Source organism: Lathyrus oleraceus, chromosome 3 (genome assembly GCF_024323335.1).
Source record: "Lathyrus oleraceus cultivar Zhongwan6 chromosome 3, CAAS_Psat_ZW6_1.0, whole genome shotgun sequence".
Lineage (NCBI taxonomy): Eukaryota > Viridiplantae > Streptophyta > Magnoliopsida > Fabales > Fabaceae > Lathyrus > Lathyrus oleraceus.
In genome coordinates, this window is record NC_066581.1 from 181,832,084 (window position 1) to 181,848,689 (window position 16,606).

Here is a 16,606-nt window from a genome sequence, read left to right on the forward strand (position 1 = left end):
TCATCTAATCAAAACTGGGTCTCCCTAGACCCTATATCCTACAATTTTCACCATATGAAAATGATTCCAAGAGAGAACTTAATCTAAATGACATTACAAACAACTTTCATGTTGATACCTAGAGCTAGTTTGGCTTGGAAAATCATTTTCTATGTTGAAACATTATAGGTTATTTTGTCTAAACCCTAATTTTAAAGTCAACTTCCTAAGTCCATAACTTGCTCAATTTTTATGAGATGAAATATCTCCAAGTTGCAAAATCAAATTCAAGATGTCTACTTCAACTTTGATTTTTGGAGTGAGAGATGATTCAACTTTTTTGAGCATATGATCTGAGGTTATATTATAGGTCACTTTTAACCTATAACATTGATCAAGTGATTTTTCCAAACTTCAAAAATACATAACTCTATCATTCTAAATCCAAATGGCATGAAATTGGTGACCATTTTAAATGTATTTTGAGGAGATACAACTTTGATGAAGACACTTTTCTCATTTGAAGTTCACATAAAAAGTTAAGCAAGGTGGAATGTTGAGACATATGGCTTGACACTTAGAAAAATTTTGATATGTAAAAAATTTCCAAACTTCCACCTCAAGTTTATTCATGTTCCAAGCTCCAACTAAAAAAGTGTTCAATATGAAAGTTGCTCCTCTTGATCTCACCTTTCCAAAGAGCTCAAATTCATCCATTTTGGACAAGGAATGCATAGGCTGCGCATGGCTTGAACATGGTATCATCATTTGGCAAGGATCAAACTTCAAATCTTCACACACACTTGCCTTGCAATCCAAGTTGGTTTCAGACTCTCTCACACTCATTTATGGACCTAAGGTAATGATTTCATGGGCCTGTATACGCCCGTGCACCTATGCATCATCAATGACGAATTTTGGAAAGTGATTTCAAGTGTGAAAATATCAATGGTTTCAGCTATAAATAGAGCCTCATATGCTCAGCATTTCACACACATTCGTGCCAGCTTTGATCCCCAACCTCCAACCCTCACATTTCAAAGGATAATCCTGATAAATTCACTTGAATTTGAGTTTAAATTTTCAATGTTTTGAAATTCAAAACTCCAGGGATCCAAGACCTCTTGTGTGTTCAATTCTTCTTCTACAAGCATTTGGAGTGAGATCAAGCACGAGCCAAGCCAAGAACAGTTGAATCCATACCTACATTGAAGGTATTTTCCAGAAATTTTAATCTCTTCGGTTCTCTCTAAATCTTGCTTAATTCCATTGATTCTTTGGTTGTCTGAAGTCCTACCAATGTAGGCAAGAAGATTGAGTTGCTTTGAGGCCAAATCGAAGCAACTCAGTTCCTGTACCTCAAATTTCAACTCCATGTATCTCTCAATATACTTGGAGTTAGGATGAATTGAGGTGAGATTCATGCTCAGTGCCATTTTTACTTTGAAATCATGTCCTTCTTTTTTATTTTGGTGATGGTTATGACTGAACCAGTCCGGCCAGGGTCGCCGGAGAAGACGACCGGCCTTTGGACGCCAGTGGTGAGGTGGATGGTTCTGAGCCACAGGATCCTTTTAAAATGAAATAATCTCGTGCGTTGGTTTGAATTACCAAGTTTGTGGCGCGCTGACTAAGGCGTATCGTGGATTGCGCGCTTGTGGCCACTTGATCTGCCACCTCAATTAATGAGGGAGATCAAGTGGTCCACGTTTTTTCTGTTATTTTAATTTTAATTTTAATTACTTTATTTTCATTAACTCATATTAATTTTAATATTGATCCAAAAAATATGGGAGTTTCACCAAAAATTTCCAAATAATTTCCTCTTTCATATTCTGAATTAAAATTATTTTTTGGATCATTATTAATATTTTTCATGATTTAATTGATTTTGCATTTGTTTTTAATTGTTTAAAAATATTTTTAGGTGTCCAAAAATTATGAAATTTTTTCTCCAAGGTCCTTTGACCTTGTTTGACCTATGATAAATCTCATGGCCATTTCTTTGGTATTTTGATGAGGTTTTCGGAATTGGACAAACCATATTTAATTTAAATGCACTATTTTAGTATTTTCAATTTGAATAAATGCTAAATAAATTTGTTGACCACTTGTGATGACTTGTTTGAGTTTGATTATTGTTGTTGGGCCTTGGTCAAGGTTGATTTGACTTTGTCAACTTAATATCATTGGATTTAGGGGATTGATGGAATGTACATTCCATCTCCCAAAATGAATGAATGATATTAATTTGGTAAAAGTCTTCCCTTGACCTATTTGTATTTTGATCCATTTCCCTCCCATTTCATCTATTCCCCTCCCACTTCATCTCATTCCTTTTCTTCATACATTCATTCCATTTGGCCTATGATATCTCAAAGTCCTAATGCTAGTTGATTGAAAAATTAACATGAGTATGGATGAGATTAGGCCACACCTTTTGCATATTCTTTTTGTGTGTGGTATGTTTCATGAGCATAGTACATAATACTATGTCTCTAACATGCATTAACACCAAAATTCTATTGTCCGGCCTCAAATAGTTGTGACTTCTACATAAGTCCAATTACGATTGCTTAACATAGCGCTAAATTTGTCACATAAAAGGCATAAGCATTCTAGTTAGTGAGATTGTAAGTCTCCCCTCTTTCATGGTATTGTGTGGAAACTTGGCCTTTTTTCCTTCCTTTGGAAGATGTCTTGGTTCAAGGATCCATGCTTGTGATAAGTGGGTTGAGTGTTCTCCAAAGAATATCCTAAAATGAAAAGCAAAAGCAAAACAATACTAACTTCTAACCTATTAACTACTAACATCTAAATTCAAGTCATTTACCTTAAAGCAATTTACTTATTGCATTTTATTTCATTTGCCATTGTTTATATTATTCTAATTGTTTATGTTAAGGAAATTTTCAGTTTGTCCATTTGGACCATATTGTGTGATATATTTTATTTGTGTATACTTTGTTTGTTTGTGTGGTCTTCGACCATTAATGTACATAATAACAACAAAAAACCTAAAAAACTTTTGTGTGGACTGTTGGCTTGATCTTGGACAAATGGACTTAGAATTTAGGCAACATTCCTATGCTAAAGGACTTGGCCAATGCCAACCTGTTGAGAAACCAAGTGCTTGCAATTTGAAACTTCATCTGATACATAATTCAAGATCTCTCCAAGTTCATCTACAACATGATCATTGCAAAGCTGTTATTTTGAACCTGTGACTTGTGAAATTCTACTGTTACATGGGTTACTTTGAGGAAGATCATGGAATGGATAAGCTTGGATGTGGCCATCTTTATTTGATGCCTTGCTCTTCAAGATAATATAATTGTGCATTTGTGTGTTGCTTGATTCTAAAAGTCCAAGAGAATTCTGGGTTTCTATTGACATTCTTGTCTATTGGATTGCTACCCATTTGGTCAAATCTTTTCAACTCTTAACTTTTAATTTTGTGCATAGGATTGGTCTCTTCATCTTCTCCCCATTTCTTTAATTTCAAAATCTCTCCCTCCCTTTTCAAAATCTTCTTTGATTGAACTTATTTTGCTCTAAATTTTGACCACTTTGTAAAAAAGATAAAAACTTTGGCCCTATGTCATTGCATTTTCAAACTTCTTTTCTTAAATCAAACATGTAAATAAACTTAACTATACTTGACTTAAACTTTCAAAAAGCCAAAAATAACTAACTCATTCAAACCATTTTTAGGCCCTTGTGCCTTTCAAACTTAATTTTTGTTAAAAGCAATGCATCCACTTTGAAATTTGTATCACGAACTACGAGGTTTTGATCGCTTATTTTTATGTTGGTACGTAGGCATAAGACTGAAGGTCTTGTCAAACACAAAAATATAATTAATGAATTCTTTTCTCATCCCCCATTCTATTTGTTTGTAAACTTCACTTTGTACCAAATACATATGCACACAAAAAGGGCTCCCTAGGAGTACCTAGGACACTTTGGGTGCTAACACCTTCCCTCTGTGTAACCAACCCCCTTACCTGTAATCTCTGACATTTTATTAGTTTTAATTTAAAAACTTCTTACTTTTGGGTTTTGTTCGTACTTTTTCCCTTTACCCTTGGAAACAATAAAAGCGTGGTGGTGAGTCTTGTTATTTGATCTCTTGCTTATCCATAGCTTGATGATCATGAATTTATCGCTATAGTCTTGTCTAGCTATGTTGCCAGTGTGTTGACATCGGTCGTAATTTGTGATCGCGATGTGGACATCTTTCCATAGAGTAGGCCAAAAGAGGCCGGCTTGCAAGATCTTAGCGCAAGTCTTCGAGGTGCTTGCATGTCCTCCATAAGGAGCAGAATGACAGTGGGAAATTATGTTTTCTACCTCATCTTTTGGGACACATCGATGGAAAATTCCGTCGGAGCCTCTCTTGAAAAGTAGAGGCTCATCCCAATAGCAATGTTTAAGATCGTGGAAGAATTTTTTCTTTTGTTGGTAGGTCAAGTCTGGCGGAAGCACCCTAGCTGCTAAGTAGTTGACGAAGTCAGTGTACAATGATAGTGTGGTTTGGGTGTTGATTGCTTCCACTACTTCGTTTGTTTTGGTATCCTTATGGGTTAACACATCTTTAGCTGAATTGCTTTCTAATTGGGCTATGAGTCTTTCGTACGAAAAATCATCGTTTATAGGCACTCGTTCAGGTTCAATACCTTCCATTCTTGACAAGTGATCGGCCACGACGTTTTTAATGCCCCTTTTATCCTTGATTTCTATGTCAAACTCTTGTAAGAGTAAGATCCACCTTAGGAATCTTGGTTTGGCGTCTTTTTTATTTAACAGGTATCTAATTACAGCATGATCGGTATAGATAATTATCTTTCCTCCTACTAGGTAGGAACGGAATTTATCCAGAGCGAACACTACGGCTAAAAGTTCCTTTTCTGTAGTGGCATAGTTCATCTGTGCAGGGTCTAGGGTTCTACTTGCATATTATATTGCATGATGTTTCTTGTCCCTTCTTTGTCCTAAGACTGCGCCTACAGCATAGTCACTAGCATCAGACATGATTTCAAAAGGTAATCTCCAATCGGGTGGTTGCATGATAGGTGCGGTAATAAGAGCTGTTTTAAGTTGTTCAAACGCCGATAGGCATTTGTCGTCAAAGATGAATTCGGCGTCTTTCATCAATAAGCCAATCAGTGGTTTGGTGATTTTTGAGAAATCTTTAATGAATCGCCGGTAGAAACCGGCATGTCCTAAAAAGCTTCGTATTTCTCTTACGGTTTTCGGAGGCTGGAGGTTTTCTATAACTTCTATTTTGGTCTTGTCGACTTCAATCCCCTTGTTGGATACTATGTGTCCGAGCACGATTACTTGTCCGACCATGAAATGGAATTTTTCCCAGTTTAGCACAAGGTTCACTTTTATGCGTCTTTCGGGGATGAATCCTCGGTCAAACTTTTCACTTTTCCTTGATTTCCACGACCACTTATCGATCCATCTCTCATATCCGTCACCTTTTCTTCTTTTTCTTCTGCGAGGTAGTTTATCCTTCTGAACTTGTGGTGGTGGTTCTGGCTCTATCCTAAGAGCTACTTTTTCAGGTTTAGGTTCAATTTGTGCATCCACCACCTCAAATTCTCGTTTGCCCCATTTAATACTAATGAGTTCCCTAGGTTCACGGTGTTCTAATTTTCTCTTCTTGTTCGGGGTCTCATATAAGGGTGCATTGGTGTGGATATTTTCCAATAGCTCCTCATACCTTTCGGATTTGGGGTCTACCTTAACTTCCACAGACCTTCGTGGGAAAGGAATTGGTGATTTATAGGGAGGAGGAACAACAAAATGGTCTTCCTTCTCTACCTCTTTGACAACCTCCCTCTCGGGTGGTGACGGTGGTTCTTTCTCAATCTCTACTCTTTTCTCACCTGAACCCTCCTTATTATCACTCTCCTTAGGATTTTCTGTAGATCTTTCACTGGTGACTGCTACAATATCTGCATGTTTCTCAGGGAATTGTCCTAGACGTGTCTGCACAAGCAAGGAGATTTGAGTCTCCAATGCCTTGTTGTGAGTAATGAGGGACTCGACCACAATGTTCAGTTGCGTAAGGGTTTTATTGCTATAGAGACTTTGTTTTCTGAATTCTTCATTATGAAGAGTTTGTGTAGCCACAAAGCGTTCCATCATAGATTCTATCCTAGAGTGAGTTTGCGTCTCAATGAGATCCTCCATTAATATTTCCAGGTTGGATTTATAGGAATCTTGTGATTCCTCAAAATACTGGGAGTGAAAATCATAGAGAAAATTTGGGTTATACATACTAATAGAGAGAAGAGTGCCTTAGTCTATACTGGGCAACACTGGAATTACGATATCGACTAAATTAGTCCCCGGCAACGGTGCCAAAAAACGGATAAGACTATGTGAATCGTGACTGCAAGTGCATAGTCCTATCGCGTAGTTTTAAAGATTATCGAACCCACATAGACTAATAATCAAATGTATCATGGTCTAATGTTGCTATGTAAATCTAAGGCTAATGATCGTTCTAAGATTGGAGGGATGAAGAGAAATAACTATAAGTTAAATAGAATAAAGATATGAGATATGGGGGATATTGCCATATTGGTATGTAATACATCAAACTTCGGGGATTCGATAGATAGTTGGTGTAATCTTATTGGTTAAAATATTCTTCAGTAGAAATTATTTATAAAAAGGACTTAGTCTCACACTCTCGTTTTTATTGACTCTGACCATACTCCTAAACCAGAATGCTTGGCTCTCGTGGTCTCATTTTGAATTTAAAAGTAATTTTTGAATATAAATAAAGTCTAATTAATCCTAAAGCGCTCTCGCTGTGTTTAGGATTAATGCCTAGTTTCAGCTATCTGGTTAAAATCTCAAACTCTCGTTCTTGTTGACCGTAACCTTAGTTTGTTTTGTACTCTCGTACGAAAAACAGTTTGATTAAAATAAGAAACTAAAAACCGTAAAAATAAGTTATATAAAAACTAACACCAATTATTTATTGAATCCCGTCATTTCGACGGTCTTTACATACCGATACCTAAGGGTTTAACCGGACATGGATCTAGTAACAGACATGGTATTTGGGGAATTAAACATGCAATAAGGCATAAATAAATAAAACAGTAATTAAAATAAAACCTGGATTGCAATTTAAGAATTGGAACTGAATCTTGAATCTTCGATTAAAATAATTCCGGCAGGCTTTGGCAATGAATAATCCTTACAATTGAATCCCAAATGTGCAAAAATAATAAACCATAATAGTCTCTGATGTGGAGAAACTATCACTTTTACAAAGTAAAGAAACTGCCTAGAAAACTAAAAGAAAAATAGTGCTGAATAAAATTAAGCGTGAACTTGAAAACTGGAATAAGAGAGAGTTTTGCAAGTCTGAGAGGTCCACTTTTTATATATTTTTCCACAATCCCTAAATTGTAGCAAGGTAATGGCATTGTGGCTAAAAAAGTGGAGATAGTGGTGGAAGACCAGGTTGTGGCAGTTGCCACGACCCTAGCTTCTTAATGAGTGGTGAGCGTCACCTTTGTAGCAAGGGAAAGCCACTTCTCAAGGGTTGGTGGCGGGCTCCACTTACCTCTTGAATCAATGTGGAGGGCGCCACACTCCTTGGATAATGGGCGCCACAAGCCCATTTGCTTTGGTGGCCCATTATCCCTTTGAAAGCCTCATTTTCTTCTCTTTTTCTTCCCTTTTCTTTCCTTTTTGCTATTTTCCATTTTGCTTGCGGTAAACCTTTTAATTGATAAATACCTGCAATAAACATGAAATACTGCATAATAATAAGTGTTAATCGAGTAAAAAGCAATGCATATGAAGCCAAAAATACGATACATTTTCACGTTATCAGTATTCTCGTGTGTTTCATTATTTTCTTAGTGAAGAGATCCAACCTATATATAGGGGTTGATGAAGAGACCGTTGAATGAAAGGATTTTTGGCAATGATGGAAGATTAATGTCATTAATCTCTGTGTTCTTTCCAAAGCAGTTTGGGGTGCTATAAGTTTCTTCCGAAATTAGATTCTTGCCATAAGTGGAAGTCTTCATAGCTAAGTCTTTGTAGATCGTTTCTGAATCAGAATGTTCAGACATCAGAGTTTCTGTTCAGCAAGTACATCTTCAGATAGTTGCTTACAGGTTACTGTCTTTAGAGGTTCTTGAGTCTTTCTGATTGATTATGTCAGAGTGTAAAAGCTTCAGATCCTAGAGTGCGCTCTTTCGCTTCAGAGTGTCTGATATCTCTTTCTACGTTAAGCTTTGTACGTTTCCTTTATTCAGAGTCAGAGCTTTTGCTTGAGTACCTTCTAAGTGGTCATTCTGAACTTGTGTTTGTATTTGATATATGTCTATCTGACTTCTTTTTTATTAGAGTCCTGCACACTTAGATAAATTATGTTAGGGTGCCATTTTCGTTTCATTCTTTGTTATCATCCAAATATTAGAGACAAATTGTAGATACTGAATTTTGTTCTTACAAACTCCCCCTTTTTATGATGACAAAAACTTAAGAGTGATGATGAAACAATTATACTATTGGCAAGAATAGAAAATAATATCTCAGAGTCAGATGAGAGATTACTCCCCTTGAGATAGATCATAAGGATTTTTCAAAAGTTCTTACCAGATTTTCCTTGTGTGGCAGCTAGTTTTTACCTTAGTTGATATCCTGAATAACGTACAGTTTTCATAAGAGATTTAATGTGCGCAGTGCAGCAAGAGGCTTAGATATATTTTCATCAGAGTTGTTTTTATTCTCCCCCTTTTTTGTCAGACTCAAAAAGACGTAGAACATAAAAGAGTATGCAAAAGTTAAAGTTCATATATGATAAAGACAGGTACAGATAAGCAGTAATTCAAAAATAGAGAGCATAGAAAAAGAGTTGACACGCTTAGGAGGGACATGATTACAACTAATGATGGAAGTCTAATCCCCAAATCAGCATACTGCTCGAGGAGATATCAAGGGTCTGTCTCTTGATTTCTGCTGGACAGTTGTCTAGATGATCCAAGGTCAGACACAAGATAACCCACATGTTGATCTATCTGATCTTCAGGAATACCAAGGGATTGGATCCTGAGGATTACTGATTCAGATGACTTCTAACTGGTAGAAGTATTAGAGTCAAATCCAGATACCAAGTGTTTTTGTTAGAGCCTTATTTTTCTATTTCAGAGAGGCACGTTAGATTCATTTTGGGCAATTTTCAATTTTTAAGTGTTTCAGAATGAATGAGAATCTATCTTCAGCGAGGGGTTTTGTGAAGATATCAGCCCATTGATGGTATGTATCTATAAATTTTAAAGATATTACCCCTTTCTGAACATAGTCTCTGATAAAATTATGTTTTATTTCTATGTGCTTCGCTCTGGAATGCAAAATAGGGTTCTTACTTAAACATATGGCAGCAGTATTATCACAGAAGATAGGAACGTTACTCTCAAATATCTGAAGATCTTCTAGTTGATTTTTCATCCAGAGCATCTGAGTAGTGCATAGTGAAGCTGCTATATATTCTGCTTCTGCAGTAGACAGAGCGATGGTTGATTGTCTTTTACTAGCCCAAGATATGAGATTGTTTCCCAAGAACTGGCAGTTTCCAGATATGTTTTTACGTTCCATTTTGTCACCTACATAATCTGCATCACAATATCCATAGAGCCTATACTCTGATGTTTTCTCATACATCAGGCCAAGGCTATGAGTTCCTTTCAGATACCTTAGGATTCTTTTAACTGTTGTTAAATGAGATTCCCTTGGATCTGATTCGAATTTGGCACAAAGACATGCACTAAAAAGAATGTCAGGACGGGTAGCCGTCAGATAGAGAAGAGATCCTATCATACCACGATAGAGCTTCTGACAAACCTTTTGACTTACTTCTTCTTTCTCCAGAATGCAGGTTGGATGCATGGGTGTCTTTGCTGGTTTGCATTCTGACATTTCAAATTTCTTCAGAATGTCTTTTATGTATTTACTTTGATATACATATGTAGCTTCTGAAGCTTGATTGATTTGAATTCCCAGAAAGAATTTTAGTTCTTGCATCAAACTCATTTCAAATTCTGCTTGCATTAGCTCAGAGAATTGTTGACAAACATAGGGATTAGCTGAACCAAAAATTATATCATCAACGTATATCTAACATATCATGGGATTATTTTTAAAGTTTTTACAGAAGAGTGTAGAGTCAACCTTTCCCCTAATAAAGTCATGTTCTAGAAGAAAGTTGCTTAGTATTTCATATCCAGCTCTAGGGGCTTGTTTTAGACCATATAGTGATTTTTTCAGTTTAAAAACATGTTCTGGACATTTAGAGTTTTCAAAACCTGGGGGTTGATGAACATACACTTCTTCTGAGATGTAACCATTAAGAAATGCGCTCTTGACATCCATCTGATATAATTTGATGGAGTGATTTACATCGAGTGATACAAGTAAATGAATGGATTCTAACCTGGAGTCTGGAGCAAAAGTTTCGTTATAGTCAATGCCTTCTTGTTGACTGTAACCTTGTGCCACCAGTCGTGCTTTATTTCTGACTACTTCTCCTTTTTCGTTCAATTTGTTTCTGAATACCCATCTTGTTCCAATAATATGAATTCCTTTTGGCTTTGGGATAAGATTCCAGACGTCATTCTTTGAAAATTGATCAAGTTCTTCTTTCATTTCTAGAATCCAGTCATTGTCTTGAAGTGCCTCATCACAGGAAGTGGGCTCAAACAGAGATACTAATCATAGAGGAGTTTCTTCAGATATTTTGAATGTAAACCTTATTCTGACAGGTTCATCCTTGCTTCCCATAATCAATTCTTCAGAGATGTTTGGACGATTTCTTGATCTTTTCTAGATAGTTGAGATTTCAATTGTTTCTAGACTTTGCTTCTCAGCTTCCTCTGATGTTTTAGTCTTTTTGTCAGAACCTGCAAGAGTTATCTCCAAATCTACAAGTTTTTCAACTAGCTTTGACTTTTCAGAGTCAAGCTTATCATCAAATCTGACATGTATTGATTCTTCCATAATTTTGGTTTCTGTGTTGTATACTCTGTATCCCTTAGAGCTTTCTGAGTATCCTAACATAATACCTTTGTGTTCTTTAGAATCAAACTTATTCAGATGTTCTTTAGTGTTAAGAATAAAACATGAGCATCCAAAAGGATAGAAGTAAGAAATGTTGGGTTTTCTTCCCTTGCACAGTTCATAGGGAGTCTTCTCCAGAATAGGTCTTAAAGAGATTATATTCTAAATATATAGCACGTTGTATTTACTGCTTCAGCCCAAAAGTGCTTAGCCACATTTGTTTCATTAATCATGGTTCTGGCCACTTCTTGGAGTGTCCTATTCTTCCTCTCTACAACTCCATTTTGTTGTGGAGTTCTAGGGCAGGAGAAATCATGGGATATTCCATTTGTATCAAACAGTTCTTCAAAGAACTTATTTTCAAATTCTCCACCATGATATCTTCTGACTCTGATGATTTTAGAGTCAAATTCGTTTTGCATTTTAGAACAGAAGCTAGTGAATACAGAGTGAGACTCACTCTTGTGCTTTAGAAATTTTACCCATATCCAGCGACTAAAATCATCAACAATGACTAGTCTATGCTTATTTCCATTGCTTTACGTTGTCTTAACAAGTCCAAATAGGTCAATGTGGAGAAGATCCAGAGGCTTAGAGGTGGAAACAACATTTTTCTTTTTAAAAGATGTTTTTGAAAAATTTCCTTTCTAACATGAGTTTATTTAGGTAGACCTCTGACTAACTCGAGTTTATTTAGCTGAGAGAGTCTTCTCATGCTAATGTGGCCCAAGCGTCTATGCCATACCCATTGCTCTTTGTTTACAGATATTAAACATTTTACATTTTGATCTTTTAGATCTGAAAGATTTATTTTGTAAATGTTGTTTTTCCTCTTGCCAGTGAATAGAACTGTTCCATTATTCTGATTAATTGCTTTCATGTTTTTTTATTAAAGATTATATCATAACCGTTATCTCTTAATTGGCTTATTGATAACAAGTTATGCATTAATCCTTCTACATAGAGAACATCAGATATAGAGGGAAGAGATCCATTCCCAATAGTTCTGGAGCCTTTGATTTTTCCTTTCTGATTTCCTCTAAAACCTACAAATCCAACATCCTTAAGTTCCAGGCTTTGGAACATACGCTTTCTTCCCGTCATGTGTCGCGAGCACCCAGAGTCCAGGTACCATGATTGGTGTCTTAACTCTGCTGCATAGGATATTTGCAACATAAACTATTTTATCCTTTGGTACCCAAAATCTTTTGGGTCTTTGTGATTAGTTCTCCCAGAGTTTCTTAAAACCTTGGGTTTTCTAGCATTGGTAAAACGTTGTGTTTGTGCATGTGTGTAATGATAAGAAAATGGGGATTTAGGTTTGTTATCTGCAGAAGATACGTGTTTGTCTTCATTAGGATCATATCCTATTCCTCTTTTTTTATTATGACTGACTCCATAAATCATATAGGTCATTTTGCTTCTGTCTATCCCATTTTTTAGAAACTTTTGAAAAGCTTTTTCATATCCATATATAATTGTGTTGGAAGTTTGTGGGGCTTGAGATAAAGCTTCTTCAAGTTTTAGACATTGTTTATTTGTGGATTCTTTTTCTCTTGTCTGAATTAGAATATCATCCTTTAATTCAGAAATTGTTATCTCAAGCTTATCACATTCTTCAATGGTTTCTTCAAGGACCCTTTTTAATACTTTAAATTTTTGTTTGAGTTTCTGATATGAGTTTAGAGATTCAGAAAGGCATGATTCAAGGTCAGAGCGAGACAGATCATAAAATACCTCTTCAAAATCAGATTCTCTTTCTGATGAGTTTCCAAATGTGGTAGCCATGAATTCCACATTTTCCTGTTCTTTTTCAGAGTCTGAGTCTGAGGAATCAGATTCAGAGTCATCCCAGGTGGCCATGAGTCCCTTTTTAGTTTTGAAGGAACTTTTCTTGAATCCTTCTCTTCTCGAGCTTTCCTTCTTGAGCTTTGGACATTCATTCCTATAATGACACGTTTCTTTACATTCATAGCATGTTACCTCTTTGTTTGATTTGCTTCTGGAAGTTGATTCTGAGCGATCTCCCTTGGGTCTTGGTCTTCTGAAATTGTTATTCCTTTTTCTCCAGAGTTGTTTTACTCTTCGGGTCAGAAGGGATAGCTCTTCTTCATCGTCAGAATCTTCCTTTTCAGAGTCGTTATTGTCTTCTTCTTCAGCTTAGGGGGCTTTGTTCCTTTCTGGTTTACGTCTCTCAGATCTGGATTTTAGGCCTACATATTTGTTCTTCTTTTGGGGCTCATCTTCCTCAAGTTCTATCTCTTGAGTTCTGATGGAGCTGACGAGTTCTTCTAGGCTTATGTTGTTCAGATCCTTTGATAATTTTAATGCAGTGACCATGGGACTCCACTTCTTTGGTAAGCTTCTGACAATCTTTTTGACATGATCTACAGTTGTGTAGCCTTTGTCCAGAACCTTGAGTCATCAATTAAAGTTTGAAATCTAGAAAACATTACCTATATAGCTTTATCGTCCTCCATCTTGAAGGCTTCATACTTCTAAATTTGATTACTTGTGAATTTCCTTCATGAGTCATCCTTGGTGATCTTTTCATATTCATTGTAGGAAATGGAATTCATCAATATTGTTATGGCTTTGTGATGATTCTTGAAGTCAAGCTTCTGATCATCTGTCATCTTGTTTCTGGCAATAGCAATACCAACATCAAATATAGGAGGTATTAAGTCAATAGTAACTATGTCCCATAGATCAGCGTCATAACCCATAAAGAAACTTTAGATTCTGTCTTTCCAGTAATCAAATTTTTCTCCATCAAAGATTGGAGGTTTAGCATTGTAACTGTCTCTGTCATTGGTGTCGGCCATAGTGTTTTTCTCACGTTGGATCTCTCTACATTGTTAAGTGTTTTGATTAGAAAATCAATAATAGAGCCGAAGCCCTGATACCAATTGAAGATTGAGAAAAACAAGAAAAGGGGGTTTGAATTGTTTTAACTGATAATAAAAACTTTTGAAAATAAAACACGCAAAAATAAAAGATATCAACGCAGAATTTTTATCCTGGTTCGCTTGAAATTCAAAGTTACTTCAGTCCACCCGGCCAAGGTGATTTCTCCTTCAATAAGGACTTAATCCATTAATCTTGAAAGATTACAACAAATGATTATCTAAGAGGATAAAGATCCCTTAGCCCTCTCAAGTTTACAGACTTCATAAGTCACTTGAGGGCAACTATAGACAAACTACAATAGTGCTTAGTGCTTCTAGGTAAGTAGAAATTACACAATATAAGAACAAAAGTAATGTTCACACTTTAGAGCAGCAACTCGTGTGAAAGGAGAATGCCTAAGAGTTATGAGAGTAGTTTCAGTATTCTCGTGTGTTTCATTGTTTTCTTAGTGAAGAGATCCATCCTATATATAGGGGTTGATGAAGAGACCGTTGAATGAAAGGATTTTTGGTAATGATGGATGATTAATGTCATTAATCTCTGTGTTCTTTCCAAAGCAGTTTAGGGTGCTATAAATTCCTTCCGAAATTAGATTCTTGCCATAAGTGGAAGTCTTCATAGCTAAGTCTTTGGAGATCGTTTCTGAATCAGAATGTTCAGACATCAGAGTTTCTGTTCAGCAAGTACATCTTCAGATAGTTGCTTACAACTTACTATCTTCAGAGGTTCTTGAGTCTTTCTGATTGATTACGTCATAGTGTAAAAGCTTCAGATCCTAAAGTGCGCTCTTTCGCTTCAGAGTGTCTGATATCTCTTTCTTTGTTAAGCTTTGTATGTTTCCTTTATTCAAAGTCAGAGCTTCTGCTTGAGTACCTTCTAAGTGGTCATTCTGAACTTGTGTTTGTATCTGATATATGTCTATCTGACTTCTTTTTTTATTAGAGTCCTGCACACTTAGATAAATTATGTTAGGGTGCCATTTTCGTTTCATTCTTTGTTATCATCCAAATATTAGAGACGAATTGTAGATACGGAATTTTGTTCTTACAATACTGGCGCAGACGCTTAGCAGCCCAAGCCAATGCTGAACATGTTTTCTCAAGCATAGAATATCGAGTCTCACTGTCGGTGAACTTCTTACTGAGGTAGTAAATTGCATATTCTTTCTTCCCAGACTCGTCTTGCTGACCAAGAACACAACTCATACTCTCATCAAGCACAGTCAAATACATGATCAAAGGTATTCCTTCAATAAGTGGAGACAGAAATAAAGTTTCTAGCATATATTCTTTGATACCTTCAAAAGCTTTCTGGCAATCTTCGGTCCAATCACAAGACTGATTTTTCTGAAGGAGCTTGAATATAGGCGCACATGTGGTAGTCATATGCGATATAAATCTTGAGATATAGTTCAAGCGGCCGAGAAAACCTCTGACTTGCTTCTCAGTTTTGGGCATAGTCATCTCTTGTATTGCTTTGACCTTGGCAGGATCAACTTTACTACCCTTCTCGTTGATAATAAATCCTGTTGATTCTAAGAGTTGCCAGCAATTTTGGTAAAACAAAGAGTGTTCACAAAGATGTCTTGTGTGATGTGTTAACATGAGATATCCTATGTACCTGCTGAAGATGAAGAACATATGCAAGCAGGATTGTTTCAGAATGCCACATACATTGACAAGGCTTTTGATATTGGTTGTACCTGTTGGAGCTTAAATGGAAGACATATGCTGCAGGATTGTTTCAGTTGACATACTCATTGTCATGGTAACTGATATGGTTGTACTTGCTATAAAAGGAAACTAGATTATGCAGGATTTTTCCAGATGTCAGACCCGATGTCTTGACATCTTGTACACAGAACATTCAGTATGAATGTCTGGTGTTTTATGATTGCACAATTAGTGGAAATCATTGGTTGATTAAAGATATGGCTAGCTGGCGCGTTCTATCAGGGATATCAACCAGATTTGTTTATTTTCCAAGGAGATCTTTACAGTTGATATGAAAAGATTTGATTGGAAAATATATCTAGGGTTTTCAAGGTGTCCAATACTTCTATAAAAAGGGACTTAGAAAACCTGATTGTACACACAACCAAGACTGAGCGAAATTTAGAGAGAGAGCTAGGGTTTGTGTCTGTATGTCATTCAAGTCATCCATAGATGATTGAATTGGACTGATTTGTCTTCTTGATCAAAGCTTTGAAGCAAGATCAAGAGTGTGTCTTCTTGATTGAAACTGTGAAGTAAAATCAAGAATATTGTAATTGAAAAGTATTTTCTGTTCACAAGGGATTACTGTTATCAATCACGGGTGTGTGATTGTAAAGGAAGTGAGTGGGTTCTCATATCTAAGAGTGCTTAGGTAGAAATTGCACGGGTAGAGATTAGGTGATAAAGACTGTAACTTGGTGAAGTGTACGGATAGTCTTTGAACTAATTCTATTATAGTGGATTTCCTTCCTGGCTTGGTAGTGTCGCATTACGCGAAAAACCGGCGGGAAAACAAGAACAACAGAGCCGCCACCGTGCGTTATTTATCCCAAAAGAGGGAAAGGAAACGCTCAGAGTAAACCTAGAAAAAGCATGGTCTCGCGACCAAAGAGAATGGGATC